At 42.3% G+C, this 18,238-nt stretch overlaps 1 pseudogene; it reads left to right on the top strand.

The window, feature by feature from the left end:
- The first annotated feature begins 9,436 nt into the window (after positions 1-9,436).
- Positions 9,437-11,920, top strand: LOC147636916 (uncharacterized; annotated as a pseudogene).
- Positions 11,921-18,238: the final 6,318 nt, after the last annotated feature.

The following is an 18,238-nucleotide window of genomic DNA, read 5'->3' as shown; positions in this document are numbered from 1 at the left end:
TGCCCGAGAGGATGAGTATCTATACATTTTGCAAGAGGCACATATGGGTGTAGCCGGTGGTCACCTCTCAGGAGACTTAACTGCATGAAAGATCTTACAATCAGGGTATTGGTGGCCCACTATGTTCCAAGATGCATCACTCTTTGTGAAGGGTTGCGATGAATGCCAACGATACAAGAAACCCCAACGGAAAGATCAGATGCCCCTACATCCAATCAAAGTAAACCAACCATTTGAAAAGTGGGGTTTAGACTTTGTAGGTCCAATTAGCCCAGCGGCCCGAAACACACAATCTCGCTATATTATTGTGGCCACTGACTATATGACCAAATGGGCTCTGAAGCGAAAGCGACACGTAAGGCAGATGCGAGGACAACAGCCAAGTTCCTCTTTGAAAATATAATCACACGCTTCGGTTGTCCTTTTGAACTTGTGAGCGACAATGGGACGCATTTTATAAATGACGTGATTAAGGAGCTCACAACACATTTCATGATATCCCATCATAAATCTACTCCTTATTATCCGCAAGCGAATGGCCAAGCCGAGAGTACAAACAAGACATTAATCTCTGTTTTGACAAAGACAGTTGAAGCTCATCGCATGGATTGGGATCTAAAGCTTACGAGACAGCTTTATGGGCCTATCGTACTGCATACAAAGTGGCTATTAATTGCGTACAAAGTGGCTATTAACTGTGTACAAAGTGGCTATTAATTGCACACCATTCAAAATGGTATATGGCCAAGAAGCAGTCATGCCGTGGGAATTTGTCATTCCTAGTCTTCGTGTTGCTACTCAAGAGGGTTGGGATGGTAATCCCTTAGTAGAGCGTCTATATATCCTTGAGCGGCTAAACGAAGAAAGACAATTGGCTGTATACAATGCCCTTGTGGAGAAGGATAGAAGGAAAAAATGGTTTGATCGCCACCTGAAGGACAAGGACATCAAGGTTGGGGATAAAGTCCTGATGTATGGAGTGCGTAACGAAAAGAAGAAGCTCAAATATGCTGGTAAGGGACCGTATAGAGTATGTGAAATTACCCCACAAGGTACCATCAGAGTGGAGACTCTCGACGGAGTTGAAACCATTGGATTCCTTAATGGGAGTAAATTCAAAAGATACTATGACCCACTGAGCCAAGAGGAGTTACATGCAATCCATCAAAAGAAGGCAGCTAAAGAACAAGCTGAGCTTAAAAAGATACAAGCGAGAGTCGAAGCCAAAGAACGTCAACAGCGTGCTAGGCGACAACGAGAAGCCAACTTGGGAATTACGCAAGTATTTTTTGAGGAAGCAGAGGAGGATGCACTGGAATCTGACCCGCCTCTAAGATACCCAATTGAGCTACATAGTCCTTACGGGGAGGTGCTGTATAATGCATTATTGGATACAGGAGCTCAACACAATTTGCTATCATATGGCGTGTGGTGTCAACTTGGAAAATCACCTTTATCTAAGAGCGCTATCCAAGTTCAAGGAATCAACAAGAAAAAAACCCCCGTCTCAGGAGTTCTGCACACTCCGGTTGCCTATGACAAGGGGACCGTAATTCAAAGCTTTTTGGTTATGCCTGCGGCGGCGGGGGTACCATGGAAGGGACTGTAAACTTAGGGTGCAAATGGATGATGGCCACCAAGTGCAATATCGATTGGGCAACTAGATGAGTCACAACGCAAGAACCAACACTAGGTCTGACCGCTCAAAATCCCACACCTAAGTCATCCACTCAAATGCTAGATAATGAAAAATCACAAAGTCCAGTGGCAAAACCATCTTTGATTGTTTGCCACCCCTCTAACGCTTCAACGCCAAGAGTGGAAACATGCAGGGTGGTCTCTAAAGCTCTGCTTACTATGCCAAAAAACACATACAAGTGGGTCCCAAAAGCTTCGTTAATAGCTACTTCCCCTGCTCAATCTCGTTCAGCCACCAAGAAGCCTCATAAAAGGAAAGTAGCTACCCACCCGAGAAAGGGCAATGTAACATCGCGATGGATCCCTAAAAAATTATTAGTAGCCCAAGGGTACTATGAGGGGAATGACCAGATTTGGGTCCCTAAAAACATAAGCTGAATCCCTCTACATCACCTGTAAAACCTTGCAAACCAATTGTTGCCACCCCAATGACAATTCAAGACCGTGGTAAGAGAAAGGTAACAGAGTACTCCGCACCACTTCTTCCAGAGTTAGTTTGGATTCCCAAATGATATCGATCATTACCACCTAGCTCAGGAAGGGGGGAGCCACATGAAGCTTCTAGCTCCTCATGCCAGGCACACACTCATATAGAAGTTTCTACATGTTCTACACCTACTCTTGTCAACACCCAACAAAAAACCGATGAGTCTACGTCTCCCCTTGTAATAGTATCATCGGAAACCATTTCCTCCGTTCGTCAATGGGAGCGTACACTACCATCTCTGCAATTGGATGTGGCCACAAGGGTCATAAAAAGCTATCAAACAAAGGATCTTAAATATCCATTCCATTTTTGTTAAGCTTATAGCTTACTATTCTTTTGGCTATACTAACGTAGCATCTGCTCCATGAATACATATCCATACTCATGCATTGGAGGACATTTGCACCAAAGCCTCACCATCGACAACTTCCAGGTACATCTCTGGATGGGGGAGCCATGGTGGTTAATGGTACAACCCATTGCCTAGAATTTTCCTTCAAATTACAAACCTCTCCACATGACGCAACCATATTCACAAATCAATGATCTCCAATCCTTAGTGAAGATATCTATATTAGCCTCGCAAGTCAACCTCGCCAACAACAAGTGGCTACTTCAACACAAAGACCAGTTCAATAAGAGTCTATTTGACTCATTCTTGTACTTCATGTATATCTGCTTCATAAGAGTCTATTTGACTCATTCTTGTACTTCATGTATATCTGCTTCATAAGGCACTTAATTATACCTAAAAACATAAAAACACATGGCAAGAAGCATACAGGAACAGGTCCTACTCAACAACATTTGACAAGAATCCTGCCACACAAAGGGACATCATCGAAGGCCAATTTCTTCAAATGATGAATTTCGTTTCAATGAATCAAATGAGGAATTGAGAATCACCATCTCATTATGATGATAATGTCTACGTTCCTTTAGATCCTTCCCTCTCTTCTCTCCCACATTATTAACATCTCTTAGCATCCCCACTAACACAAATCACATGTAACCTTGCTTATGATTGCAAAAAACAAAGTGAGCAAAAAACCCAAAAAGAAAACTCACACAAATATAAAATTGCAATCACTCGCAAAAAACCCCACCCCCCACCCCTGTTAGGAATTCCCAATAAACCACTAACCTTTTCATTGAAGGTCACTCAATATCAAAGCCATTGCCAAAGCTTGTCCATTCTCCCCACATAAAGGTCTTTAACGCGATCACGAGGACGTGATCGCCACCATCAGGAAGGGGGGATGTTAACCCATTTCTAGGGTTAACAAGATCTACCACCAAGGAGTCACGATAGATACACCAAAGGGTCCTACATCCAAGATATGAAGCAATAGTGTCCAAAGCTACAACTTGGACGAGCGCCCGTAATGGTGTGATAGAGTATTTATGGTGATTCCCGCTTCAACAGCATGTGGTAGCAAGTTAGGATGAAGTCGTATAAGTGATGTACTTCATGGATATATTATGAGAGTAGTCATTGTAATCGCATTAGGCCTCTTATGAGAGTACTCATTGTAATCGCATTAGGCCTCTTATGAGAGTACTCATTGTAATAGCATTAGGCCTCTTATAAGCCTAAAGCGCCTGATCGACCACAGTTTAAGTGAGTGTGAACACTTATGGCCATGTATATAAGTGAATATCTCTCATAATACAACATACTCTCCCATTGTGCAATTGAGTCTTGCTCTTACGAATCTCTCTCCCTAATGCATACTAGTGAGTGTGTGTGAGTGAAGTGAGGTGAGAGGAGGGACAAGTACCCGTAGTGCAACACGGCAATGTGACAATGCTCGCGTGATGCGGTGGAATTGCTTTTCAAGGAGTTGTAAAGCTTGGAGACCTCAAGGGTTACGAGCTCAGCCAGTGGAAAGATCCTCACGACAGTTGCAGTTCACCAGGTAGGGTTAGGGTGAGCCATAACAAAGTGTCTGGAAGGCTCAAGTTGGAAAGAAAACATCACAATATCAGTTGCTATGTACATGTGACACTTCCACATAAGATTGTGAATCTTCCTATCATCACCTCATAGCTAGAATTATGTAGATCATTCATCTATATAAGTAAATACAGTTCATCTTGCATTTGACCTTCACCTTTATATTATCCATAGGTTGATTGCTCTCCATAGTACCATAGTGAACCTAAGCATATCTAATATAATAATAATCTCCTCAATTTAGTCCTACACATTTACCAAATAGTGGCAATGGGGCCAAGTGATCTTGACATCAAGTATAGACATATCCCACCTACCCAACTGAGTCCATAAGCAGGACAACACCGAAAGGCATGTCAGGAGTCCTCTTTGGGTATCTTGCACTTGTAGCACCTCCCAGATGATATATTTCTTTGTTGAAGCTTGTGCCCAATTGGTAAGGCTCCCATCATCACCTTCCACAAATTGTTTTAGCTTTCACACATGTTTTAACTTTCCTCGCACTAAGCTATGTTACATATGTATAATGTGAACCCTCGGTCTTTGGGGTTTACCTCTACATGCAATAATGAGCTCGTAATAATGAGGGGGGAGATTGAAATGCCAAAAAAGGTAAGGTAAGTATTTAAGTTCAGTGTGGATTCCACTCTAATGCATAAATTTCAAGGTAAGTATTTTAAGTTCAGTGTGGGATCTCTTATGCATAGATTTAAATGCCAAAAAAGGTAAGGTAAGGGAAGTGCTTCAAGTTCAACTCGAGATTCTGTTGAAATATACAAGTGAATAGGGTGTGTGCGGCAAGAACAAGCCCTTAGCAAGAGGCTGTAAAAGAGAATCTGTAAATGTGAAAAGGTGAGAAGTATCTATTGGGAGAGAATAAAGCAAAAGAGGTGGAGTGAATCAAGGAGAAATCAAAGAGGTGTGTGCGGCAAGAACAAGCCCTTAGCAAGAGGCTGTAAAAGAGAATCTGTAAATGTGAAAAGGTGAGAAGTATCTATTGGGAGAGAATAAAGCAAAAGAGGTGGAGTGAATCAAGGAGAAATCAAAGGGATTGGATGCTTGGATGTAAACTCTATAAATTGAGGCATTGGCCTAATGAGAATTTGCTAGTTTTTTATTATCCATGCCTACATTAAGCTATCAGTTAATTATTCTAATCACGTCTTAATTATCATCTAATCTCTTAGTTAATGAAGTTGATTCTAGCATTTGATCCACCATAGCTCATCACATTGCTGCAAATTTAACATGGTATCAAAGCCTAGCCTAGAATCCATCAAATTTATGAGTCCATTATCTTGCTAATTAGGATTAGTAGATGATTAAGAAATAGTCATTTTTAAGTGTTTTCAACAAGCTCTCTATACCCCCGGCTAGTGGAGGGGCTTTATCTCCCTCCACGCTTAACAATAGCCTCTAAGCTCTTAGCCATACATTGTCATACTCCCAAGGCTTCAGCCCATTCAATCAAACTCAAACGGCCGGCGCAAGCTCTTGATTTTTGCTAATTTTGTAGCGCCATTTTTCTGAGGAAAAAATGAGATTTCTGAGGAAAAAATGAGATTTCTGCTTCATCAGATGCAATGGCTCTAATTTCTCTTGGCCCTAGGGGTTTTCAAGGGTGCTCTACAAGCTGGCGAAGAAAGATTTTGATTTGATCAAGTCTACAGTGAGATCCAAGCTCTTCATCAATCAAATCTGTAGGTGACTTTGGTAAAACAGAGATTAATCATTCAATGTTTGGTCAAATCTTGTGTTTCTTGGCTTAATCCTCTACTAGACTAATTGCTATTAATGGCCTTGAAAAGGATTTGAGCTCATTTGAACTCTAAGGTCTCAGATCTGGACTCCCCGCATACTCTGTTTTCTACACACAAAACAGAGGATTAATTTGCTAATCAATGATTAATCAATACTAATCACTATTTTTTGGTACAACTGAGGGTTCAAATTAGCCATTCGGTATCTGATACAGATCCCTATAACTTCAGATTGCAATTCGGAGATGGTTTGATACTTCAACCATTCCGTACAGATTTGTTACCCTTGGTTTAATGTAACTTCTGGTGATTTTATGCTCATAAATCTATTGTAATCATCACCTAAACACCAGATTGAGTTGTAAAAGGGTAGACACTATCCTTGAATCTTGAAATTGGATCAAGAGGTAAGACCCCCTTCACATCATCATAAGTAAGGCACAAGAGATAGCCAAATTTAATGGGGAGCAGTTTTACACATGACAGACAAAAACCATGTATCTGCTCATGTGAGGAAAAATCTGTGGGGACTAGTTGAGGGAAGAGATGAATGCCCAGAGGTGAGAGGGAAAAATGAGTGGAAGAGCAGGAATGAAAAAGCATTGGGACTTATCGCACTTAGTTTAAATGATGAAATCATTCATCACATCACAAGGATATAGTGGGCAAAAGATGCATGGGATGAACTCAATAAATTATTTGGCACACAAGCTAAAAATTCAAAGATAAATCTGTTAATGCAATTCTACAAATTGGATGTGAAGGAAAGTAAACCTTTAATCACACACTTGAATAGATATAAAAGCATTAAGCAACAAAACTGGCAGTTATTGGGCAAAAGGTAGAAGATGATGAGGCACTAGCAGTGCTTCTGAAGAGTGTGGACAAAAGTGAATATAAAAACATTGTAGCAACACTAAAGAATGTACCTAAATTGAAGCTACACGAGATAGAAGGAGCTTTACTAGAGTAAGAGACCAGAGGCAAAGAGAAGAAATGGTAGGACTCAATAGCAAGAGAAGAAAAAGCATTCTTCACCCGATGAGGATTCTCTCGAGAGACGATGATGAGGAAGAGGCAGAGTAGGAGGAAGGACCTTCACTTGCCACAACTGTGGAAAGCCAGGACACATGGCAAGAGGCTGCTACATCAAACCCAGTGGAGAAGGAACGACATCGGCAAACTTCATGGAGGTTCCTAAAAGGAAGTGGAGTCAGATCATCTTTTCTAAGAGAGAGAGAGAGAGAGAGAGAGAAACCCCACAACCCAATATAACCTGTCCCAACAGAGTAAAACCACCTCTGAGCCACTTATGATGTAGGCCATGTAGTAGATGTATGTGTGAGCACTTTAGTCAAGGTCACGGGCACTTGTAGTAGCCTTGGACACATAGAGAGAGAGAGTGTCAAGGACTATGAGTTTAGGGACTTGAGGCACTGGTCGCGGACTATCAAGTAAGAAGGAAACTTGGTATAGGGTCTAGGTGTGCTAGGAGTATTCACTTGAGGAGAGGTGTTGAAATATACAAGTGACTAGGGTGTGTGCGGGAACAAGCCCTTAGTAAGAGGCTGTAAAAGAGAATCTGTAAATGTGAGAGAACCTATGAAAAGGTGAAAAGTATCTACTAGGAGAGAATAAAGGATAGCATGAGGAGATTTAGGAGGTGTGGAGATATTATAGGAGAGGTGGAGAGAAAATTAAGCAAAAGAGGTGGAGTGAATCAAGGAGAAATCAGTGGGATTGGATGCTTGGATGTAAACTAAATTGAGGCATTGGCCTAATGAGAATTTGCTAGTTTTTGATTATCCATGCCTACATTAAGCTATCAATTAATTGCTCACTAATCACATCTTAATTATCATTTAATCTCTTTGTTAATGATATTAATTCTAACATTTGATCCACCATAGCTCATCACATTGCTGCAAATTTAACATTCCACTCTGATGCAAAAATTTCAAGCTAAGTAGTTTAAGTTCAATGTGGGATTCCGCTCTTATGCATAGATTTAAATGCCAAAAAAGTAAGTATTTTAAGTTCAACGTGGGATTATGCTGTTATGCATAGATTAATACATACCTTTCTTACATGCAAGATGTGTTTTCCAAATTTGTTAAAAAACATTCAATGGCTTGCAAAATCACATCCAATTGTAATATTTTAAAAAATCCCTTGCAATCCATGTCATTAAGCAAGTTGAACGTGCAAAAACTTTTAGACTTTCTAGAAACACCCATGGGGCATTCTTTTTGTAGAATATTAATAACCATATTAACAAGATCATAATCCACATCTTGAGATACAGGAGCAAAAAAATGATCTTTAAACATCCACCGAGAACCTTGATGAGTTTTTATTGTTGTAACCAAGCTAGTGGATGCAAATAATCCAACTGATGACACTTGCAAAAGTGCAATGATGACTTCAACATGGGTGGGGGTAAGGGTGTGTGTGTGTGAGAGAGAGAGAGAGAGAGAGAGAGAGAGAGAGAGAGTCTTTTTAATGTCAAGCCAAGAGACCACCTATGATCCATGTGGTGGAAGACTAAAATGTAGACTAAAATATAAGATCTCTTCACTAGGAGCGTGATGCATAAAACCACTATGCCAACACAAGATAGAGTAAAATGGAGTGCTTATTAAGAAATTGTGTGTATGTGTGTGCAAGAGCGACTCTTGACTAGGAGCACGATGCATAAAGCACTATGCCAACACAAGAGAGTAAAATGGACAATCTAAGAGATTGATTGTGTGTGTGAGAGAGAGAGAGAGAGAGAGAGAGACAAACTAAGAGAGAGAGAGAGACAAGGGTGTGGAATGACGGTTCCATTCTCAATTACAAAATGTCACATTTACAAGGAGAGGAGTTGCCGCTCGGTTGCGGCAGGCGCAGCACTAGCACTAGCACCGGCACCTGGAGGAGACGCCAGCCGTACCAGGGAGGGTGTCCAAGAGAGCCACTCGAACAGCGACGAGCGTCTGGAAGAGGTCGCCAACGTGGAGGTGAAGCGTGGCCATGGACGCTTGCAGGTCGCGTGAGGTTTTGCGGAGGTTGTCCACAGCAAATTTTATTAGAACTAATTGGGCGGGCGCAGCTGCCGGACTAGGCACATTCACAGAGACAAGGCGGTGAAGGGCTGCGGCGGCAGCGTGCAGTGTGTCGAGCTCTTGGAAGAGGGTGCCTGCTCCGCCCATCTCCTCGTGTGTCAGATCCCGCTGCAGCTGGCGAATCGGTGTCGCCCACGGCGCATGTACGGTGACGCCGACATTTTTGCAGGCGCCTGCTATGACGCCAGACCTCTTGCCAGTGGGCTTGCTCGATGAGCCTAAGCTGGAGACGGCAGCAGCCAGCAGCAACAGCGTGGTGAGCGTGGCTCCATCCATGGCGTAGTTAAGAAGCGCGGCCTCCGAAGTGGCTGCTGCATCTGTGCTAGCTCTGTTCCTCAGCCTTGCCTTCAGCCCTCTTCTAACCAGTAGTAAGGAGGCGCACGCATCTTCCAGCCTTGATCGCCATCTCTTCTTGTTGCCAGCCGCCATGCTGTCCAAGCAGGACGAAAGCCTCCGCCCTGCCGCCCGCATCCTGCAGGAGATCATCGCCGGGTCCGGGGAGGGGGGCTGCAGCGCCTCTCCCAAGCATTGCAGCGCTTGCTCAAGCCGGCCGAGGGATCAGAGTGGAATGGACGGAGGATTGCGTGGAGAGGGCCACGGCAAGGGCGTCCAAAAGCCAGTTGAGGTGGGCGGAGGTTTTGGGGGAGCCCTTCAAGTGCTCCAGTCGCTCAGCCAGGCCCGCCTGGAACTTGTCCAACCGCGCCCGGGTAGTAGTGGGCGATCCTGCAGTTGTGGTGGGCGGATCATAGTCGAAGTCGTGTAGCACTGCTCTGATGCAGCTAAGAGAGAAGGGATGCGCCAGGAAGGCAAGAAATGAGCCAGATCCCATGTTGGAATCGGTGGAGGAGTGTGCAGGAGGAGACAGGTTTGTGGAGGTTTGCTCAAGGGCTCATATATATATATATATATATATATATATATATATATACCTACACGACTTACCATTGAAAAAATCGACCCCCTTCATTTGTACAACATTGCAACCATGTGCTCTCCCATATCTCTAGGACAATGTACCATATGGTCTCCATATCTCTATTAAAACATGTTCTTCTCGAGGACTTTCCTAATAGTACCTTCAGGTTATATTTTACCCATTGAGTTTGCATTGTTTGGTAAAGGGGTGCCTCATCTTGTCATCTCTAATACTTAAGTTGCCCCTGTGCTTGGCATGAAAAGCACCTCAAAAGAATAACAATTTAGTAATACCATGGTATTCAAATTCCTGGGGTTAAGCTACTTTTCACATACTATCAATACAACAGCCCCTCAGTGTATGTATGTGCCCTTCAATACCTACATTATGAACATGAAACACATTTGTTTTCCATTTAAAAACTTTACTTCTATGCTTTGGAGGATTAGAGGCTAATTCATTGAGTGAGATGCCTTTAAAAAAAAAAACTAAGTCGATTCACAAAAAAAGGTTAGGATACCTTAGTTCTCGACTAAGAAGTGAGCCCCCAAGAAAGTTGCAAGCAAACTTACATTGCTCTTCCTTTCCATCCCCTTCTTTATTTGACATCTCTCACTCTAAATTCAAAATTTTGAGTTTCCATGATGAGAAGGTTTATGCCAAAACGAGGGCCTCAAAGTGCTTTTATTGATCCTCTCCACTATGCACGTGATATTTTCCATGAATTCTCAACCAAGGCTTGGTTTTAAATACTATGTGTGAGCGCACATCACTTGGTATTTTTGAAAACTAAAGGCTTGGTTTTAAATACTATGTATGAGTGCACATCACTTGGTATTTTTGAAAACTAAAGGCAAATAACATGTAAGCATTTTCTAATACTATTGTAGTGTCTAAATTGATAAGAGTTCTTTCACTTATTCATGTGAACGTCTTGTTTGTGCTCACATATTCATGATTGTATAACCCCTCCCCTCATCCCTACTCTCCTCTCCCTTGCCTCTCTCTCTCTCTCTCTCTCTCTCTCTCCCCCCCCCACAACAAGCATGCATGTACACATTGTCGTGCCATGGCACGTCTATGGTGTGAAACCATGCATATGAGGCCATTAAATGCAAATCCAGATGCATGGGATTAAGTGTCATGACTTGAGTCATTATATGATGCCTAAGTACATATGTTCATATTGTAAATGAGGTTCAATAAGACGAGCTGAGGCTGAGTCAGGTCTCGAAGCTTCTGTACATAAGTGTGGTGTGAATTATGGAGCTTTATGCTTATGGTAGACCTTGTAGTAGGGAACACCCTTCTCGACATGTATGGAAATGTGAGAGCATGTATGATATAAGGTTTGGTTTTCAAGAATGCCCTTTTGAGATATCGTGTCTTGGGATACCATGATTCCTGTTCTTATTTGGAATGAGCAGATCAAGGAGGCTCTGGGTTTGCTGGAGATGATGCTCCTAGGGCAGTGTTTCCTAGTATTGTGGGTCGTTCTCGGTGCACTGGTTGGGTGTTATGGTGGATATGGGACAGAAAGATGCATATGTTGGTGATGAGGTCCAATCTAAGTGGGGAATATTGAGCTTGAAATATCCTAATGAGCATGGTATCGTAACCAACTGGGATGACATGGAAAAGATTTGGGACCATACATTTTTTAATAAGCTTCGAGTTGCTCCTGAAGAGCATCCAGTCTTGCTCAATGAAGCTCCTCTCAATCCAAAAGCTAATTGAGAGAAGATGACTCAAATCAGGTTCGATACATTCAATGCACCAGCTACGTATGTTGCTATCTAGGCTGTGCTTTCATTGTATGCCGGTGGAAGGACAATAGGTATTGTGCTGGATTCGGGTGATGGTGTTACGCATACCGTTCCTATCTACGAGGGCTATGCTCTGCCACATGCTATCCTTACGTGGAGATATCCGAATTTAAAGCTACATAAAAGGTGGCGCAGTGTATTGGGAACTAGGAAAATTTCGATAATATAGCTGCAAAAGGGATGCGCACCCGAATTCCTTGCGGCGGGGAAAGAGAGAAAAACCAGAAAGGGGGGTGCATATTGACGGTGTGTGTAGAAAATGTGAAGCAGAGCGTCATCTAACCAGGGATTTTAAAATCAAAAAGGCGACTACTGTTTATAGCTTCTTGGGGTTAGAATTAAAGAGGGAATTGAGTACTATCAAGGGATATGATTTTCACATCATAGGCATTTTGTTCCTTGCACAGTCGGCAGTGAAGCAGCCGTGAGGGGATTAGCGAAAATCAAAGAAAAATCTGCTTTTTTTTACTTTCAGATAAGTGAATTTTGTTTTTGTTTATTACCACTTACGATTTGAAAAATGGTATAACCTATGAAACCTTTAAGGTTTTGGAAGATGAGAAGGTTTTGGATTTGAAGGATCTTGGAATAAGAAAGCATCGAAATACAATAAGGTTCCTGGAAATTGGGTTTTATTTTCTACTCGATTGGATTTTGGAATGCAAGTCATGGAGTTTCCTAAAATCACATGAGTATGTTATAGATATGCCATATGTCATCTTTTGTTTGTGAGTTGTTGGAATTTAAAAGTAGGTTTTCAGGAGATAAAGAGACACCTTGAAATGATGGAATTGGTGTCACTTGATGTATGTGATGTGAATGATCACATATATGTGGGAATTTTTTGAAGATTATGTTGTGCCTACATGTGATTGGTTTGAGGCATTTGGAAAAAGAAGTCAGGAAATCTATGCTTGGAACGACATGCTCTGGATACACAATTTATGTGCAATCATCAGGCTGAATTTGGGAATGTATTGAAGTGAATTGGCACATGTATATGTCATCAAAAATGGAGATGTCTTATGCTCCTTGGAAAGTTATGCATGTGTGTTTCCTTGTTGGGATTAGAAGCTACTCTCACAGCTAGAATCCTCGCACTTTCCCAGCGGCACCGCCCACGTCACCACAGCTTTTTGGTGAACCCGACGTGAAACTGCTGGGGTGAGAGTGTGGTGAAATACACAGGGAAGCTATGGCTAAGAATCCTGAGGGTCAGGGGGTTCATTTTGACCCCGGAGTTATGCAAATGTTTCAGATGTTTACTATGTATATGCAACAGCAGCAAGCTGCTAGGGACAAATTTCCACGACCAAAGCACTGCAGTCAATTGTGAAAAAGGTGGATCAATTTGATGGTAAGGACATCACAAAGTACCTGCACAATTACACAAAGGAAATGGAGCTAAACAGGGTGACTGAGGAGGATATGGTTCGAAGCTTTGAGCTGGTGTGTGTTCCTGAAATAAGAGAGCGCATAAGAGGATTACAGACAGCACATGGTGGCAGAAATTGGGAGGAGTTCAAGCTTGCTTTAAAGGATGAATATTTCATGGAGGATTCCAAGCGGGTGACCAAACAAACTTTCTTGGAATGGGTCCAAAAACCCAAAATGGGAATTTTTGCCACCACAGAGTTGCTAAGAGAGTTTGAGAAGCACTATGCCCAGCTGTCAAGGATAGAGCGCACAACTTTGGACAGAGAAAAAATAGAGTTCTTCTTACAAGTAGCTGGGAAAGATCTCTAAGAGAAACTGGAAATCCTCCTTGAGGATAAGGATACAGAGCAGGGGCTAAAGAATGATTGGAATGATGTCGAAGATGAGGTCACCATGCTAGCAAAGCGGCAGCGAAGGAGGGATAAAATGGTGATGAGCTCGGCAACCCCTATAACTGCTGTTATCCCTGAGAATCTACCAAAACCAGCTGCTGCAATCCCAAAGGTAGAAGGGCCGATGGATGAGCTTATTAAGGGTATGCGAGACCTAAAATTGAAGATGTCCAGGATTGAGGAAAAAGGGCTACCATTAGGACAGGCTTCTATGCAAAGGCCTCAAAGCAAAGAAGGGTTTACATTCAGATGTATATGGTGTGATGACCCAGAACATGCAAAGAAAGACTGTGCTAGCTATAAAGAAGCCCTCAGAAATCAACTTGTGTTTTTCAAAGATGGGAAAATCCACCTTACAGAGACTGGTCTTCCATTAAGCACAAACTTTGAAAAAGGAGGGATGAAAAAGCTGGTTGAGGATATGGCTGCTAGCCATGCTATCTCTATGGTTGAGGCAGCAACCTATGGGTTAAAGGCTGGTCAATCAAAGCAGGGATCTGAGAATGATGAAGATTATGAGAATGAAGATTTTTGGCCATCAACAATGGAATTAATTGCGTCAAAGAAGGTGTCTAAGCAAGCTTTGCATGAGGCAGGTGACTGTATACGTCTTGAGACTGGCTGGGAGGAGCCTGTGGATTCTTTATCTGTTTATGCCTACATTGCTAAATGCCAAAATAATGAGGCACAGGTAGAGGAGAAGCATAAAAGGAAAAATGAGGAAGGAGGGTCATCAAAAAGAGTTACCCGTGGAAGTGGAAAGAAGGATCCTGGGCCATCACATATGCCTCTACCACATAGCAGACCTCCACAGGAAGTATCAATGGAAGAAGTGCCAGCAAAAATGAAGCATGAGAAGGAGAAGGGTAAAGGGAAAAGTCCACTCTATAAGCTTCAATCTGATATTGAAGCCGCAACAGATCTCAAAAAGGTGCTTGAAGAGAGGATTCTAAACAGCAGGGTGGAACTTACATCAGGGGAAGTTTTGGGGATTGCAAAGAAAGAATTCCATGATGAGATAGAGGCAAGCACTTCCAAGACTCATGGAGTACAGGTACAACAAAAAGAAGAGAGAGAAAATGTGGTGGAATGTAATCACTCTACTGAAGGGGCACGACAAGTGCGCTTTGTGGAAGAGGATGATGAAAAAGAAGTTCTTACAAAGAGTCATTACTCCAGGAGCCATTGGGCAAGGGCCACCACTGAAACCCTTGTCAAGATAGGTGACTTGGAAGAGCCGTATGTCGCTCTAATCGACCATGGGTCTGAAATAAATCTTATGGCTAAAAATCTCTACAACAAATGTAAGTGGCCAATGGATGTAGATCATGGGTGGATGATTAAAGCAGCTAATAACTCATCTGGAGAGCTCTATGCAGCATGTCCAAATGTAAGGGTAACCATAGGGGATGTGAAAGATGATCAGAACTTCTTTGTTCAGGAGATGTCATCGTATCCCCTCATCCTTGGGCAACCCTACATTACAGCTGTGAGGATGGAAACAAAAGTTTTGGATGATGGCTCGGCATATGCAAGAATAAGGAGTAAAGATGGCAAGAAAGCTGTTCAGTTCTTGACAGTTTGCATTAACCATGAAAGGAACCATGAGTCTCTTCGAGCACAGTCACTCCCAAAGATAAATAGAGAAGGGAGATGAGGGATTTTGGCCAGGTGCCATTGTAAAGCGGGATTCCAATGGTCCAAGGAAAAATGAGTTCTCGCAGGACTTAATCAATGTAAATAACTTTTCAGCAAATTTTCAGGGATTTTCTAGCTATGGGTCACTGGTCTTTGTAAAAAGCAAGGATTTGAAGCGTGGCATGCGTAGACATGTACAAAATGAACAAAAAAGTCTTGAGCAGTGTGGTTTTTTGGAGAAGAATGAGTTTATTTCAGGGGTGCTTGATGAAGTGTCATTTGTGGATACTATGGATGTGCTTTTTGATATGGGAAGAGCATGCTTATAGGGTGGAAATGAGATGATAGAGGTGTCATCTGTGGGAATGTATGATATAATCCGGGAATTTGAGGGGATGGAATGTAAAAACATGAATTGTGAGATGGATGCTCATGTTGATACAAAGTATAAAACAATTGCAAAGAAGGTGAAACCAGTTGCCTTGCCTTTGCTACCAGGAAGCAAGGAAAAATTAGATGAAGCCTCTATGCAACCGAATCTCAGAGATCCGAAGAAAATTAGGCATAAGTTTACACAGAAAACCCTAAAAGAGCTGAAGATTGGTGAAAAGGATTTTCTGTTGCCAGTTGAAAGGGAATGCTTTGAGGAGATGCTTGTAAAACATGGGAAAGCCTTTGCTTTTCAGCCTCATGAGATAGGCTGTGTTGATCCAAGTGTAACAGCGCCAATGGTGATCTTCACTGTACCACATGTGCCCTGGAACCTGTGGCGGCCGATTCCAGTACCAAAGGCTCTCTTACCAAAGCTGATGGAATTACTAAAAGAGAAGATCAGGATGGGAATTTTGGAGCCATCATGCGCTCCATATTCCAACAGATGGTTTACTGTGCCAAAGAAAAATGGAACATTGCGCTTCATTCAAGACATGCAACCTATAAACAAAGTCACAATCAGGAATGTGGGAGCAGGTCCGGTGAGTTTGCAGAAGCATTTGCAGGGAAAGCTATATACTCTATGGGTGATCTGTATTCGGGATATGATCAGTTCCAGCTGGATATACAAAGCAGGGACTTGACCACAATGAAAACTCCTTTGGGATTGGTAAGGATGTGTACCTTACCGCAGGGAGCCACCAACTCAGTGGCACATATGATGAATGGAATGAATAAAGTCTTGCGAGACTTCATACCACAAATAACTATGCCTTTTCTGGATGATGTGCCAATAAAGGGCTGTGATGAGAAAAATAAAGATGAGGATTTGGATTCAAAAGGGTGCCGCAAGTTTGTGGTGAATCATATAAAAGATTGTGATATGATTCTATCCAGGCTTGAAGAGGTGAATCTTACTTTGTCTGGATTGAAATCAGTATTTGGGGTTGGTGAAGTGCTAATAGTGGGGCATCTTTGTAGTACTAATGGACGCTGACCTTGTCCAGCCAAGATAGATGTAATACAAAGAATGAAAGAGATATGCATTAATGTTACAGAGCTGAGGAGATTTCTTGGTGCATGTGTTTTTTATGTTATTTGGATCCCACATTATGCACATGTAGCAGATCCTCTTTATCAACTTTTGAGGAAAAATCAAAATTTTTTGTGGAGTGCAGTACATATTAAAGCTATGCGAAAGCTAAAATGTTTGCTCCAATCATCACCTACTCTAAGGAAGGCAGATTATGAGTGTGGCAGGCCTGTGATTGTTACAGTTGATACTAGTCCTATCGGGATAGGATGGGCAGTAGGGCAAGATGATGAGGATGATCACAGGTATGTAATCAGATTTGGAGCAAAGGTATTAAGCATTCGTCAGCGAAAATATCCGCAGATCAAGAGGGAGTTATGGGGAATAGTCACTGCTCTAAAATGTGAAAAAGAATATCTTATTGGGGCATCTGTACTTGTGGAAACTGATTGCTTGCCACTCCTTGGGATGATTGCAAGCTGCACCACTCCAGATATTGCTATGCTTAGGTGGATTGCCTATATTAAGTCACTAAATCCTGAGTTTGAGCATATTGCAGGAAAAGATAACCCAGTTGCAGATATGCTATCAAGAGCCAGGTATGAGGATGAAGAAGGGATGATTAGTGATATTGATGATGTAGGTACAAGATTCTATACTACTGCATTTGCAAAAGGGGACCATACTTGCTTATCAAATGCACTTGAGTCTTTTAGTGATGTATGAAGGAGATTGGTGGTCAATACTTGAGTACTTTGACAAGACAGGAAAATTGGTCTGACTCAGAATTTAAGAGGATCCGCAGAAAAGCATATGGGTATTTCCTAAAGGATGGGTACCTGTGGAAGCATCCTAAGCAGAGGAATGCTATGCCACAGAGAGTCATATGTGATAAAGAGACTCAAGGGAAGCTCGTGAGAGAATTCCATGAGTCTCTGGGCTGGACATCAAAGTGTGTGGGCCACCTTTACCAAAATAAAGGAAAGATATTGGTGGAAAGGAATGTACAAGGATGTATCCCAATATGTGGGAACATGCATGGTATGTCAAGTGTACTCAAATGTGCGACATCGTGATGGCTTGCAACCAACCTACCCACCTGCTATGCACTACAAATGGGTAGTGGATCTAGTTACAATGCCTTTGGGAATTTGGCAGATGCGGTACATAGCACTTGCAAGAGAAGATTTGACAAATCAGGTGGAAGGACGTGCTCTTAGAACAAAAAGTACGAAAACAATATGCAAATTTCTCTTGGAAGATGTGATTTGCTGGTATGGCTATGTTGGGAAAATAACAGCTGATAGGGGTGAGCTAGATGTTGAAGAAGCAAGGGAATTCTTCTCTAGAATTGGCATCAAACATGTGCTTACAACCCTGAGGGCAATGGTAAAAGTGAGCGAGGACATCCTCCAATCATTAAAGCTTTGGCTAAGGCATGCAGAGAAAGAATGCGAGAGTGGCCAAGGCTGCTACCATATGCTTTGTGGGCTGACCGTACAACTCATAGCTCAGTGACAGGATACATGCTTGCAGAATTAATGTATGGCCAGAA

The sequence above is a fragment of the Cibotium barometz genome, chromosome 7 (assembly GCF_041138505.1).
Source record: "Cibotium barometz isolate CiBa-2024 chromosome 7, ASM4113850v1, whole genome shotgun sequence".
NCBI classification, from domain to species: domain Eukaryota; kingdom Viridiplantae; phylum Streptophyta; class Polypodiopsida; order Cyatheales; family Cibotiaceae; genus Cibotium; species Cibotium barometz.
This window is presented reverse-complemented; position numbering and strand designations above follow the sequence as displayed.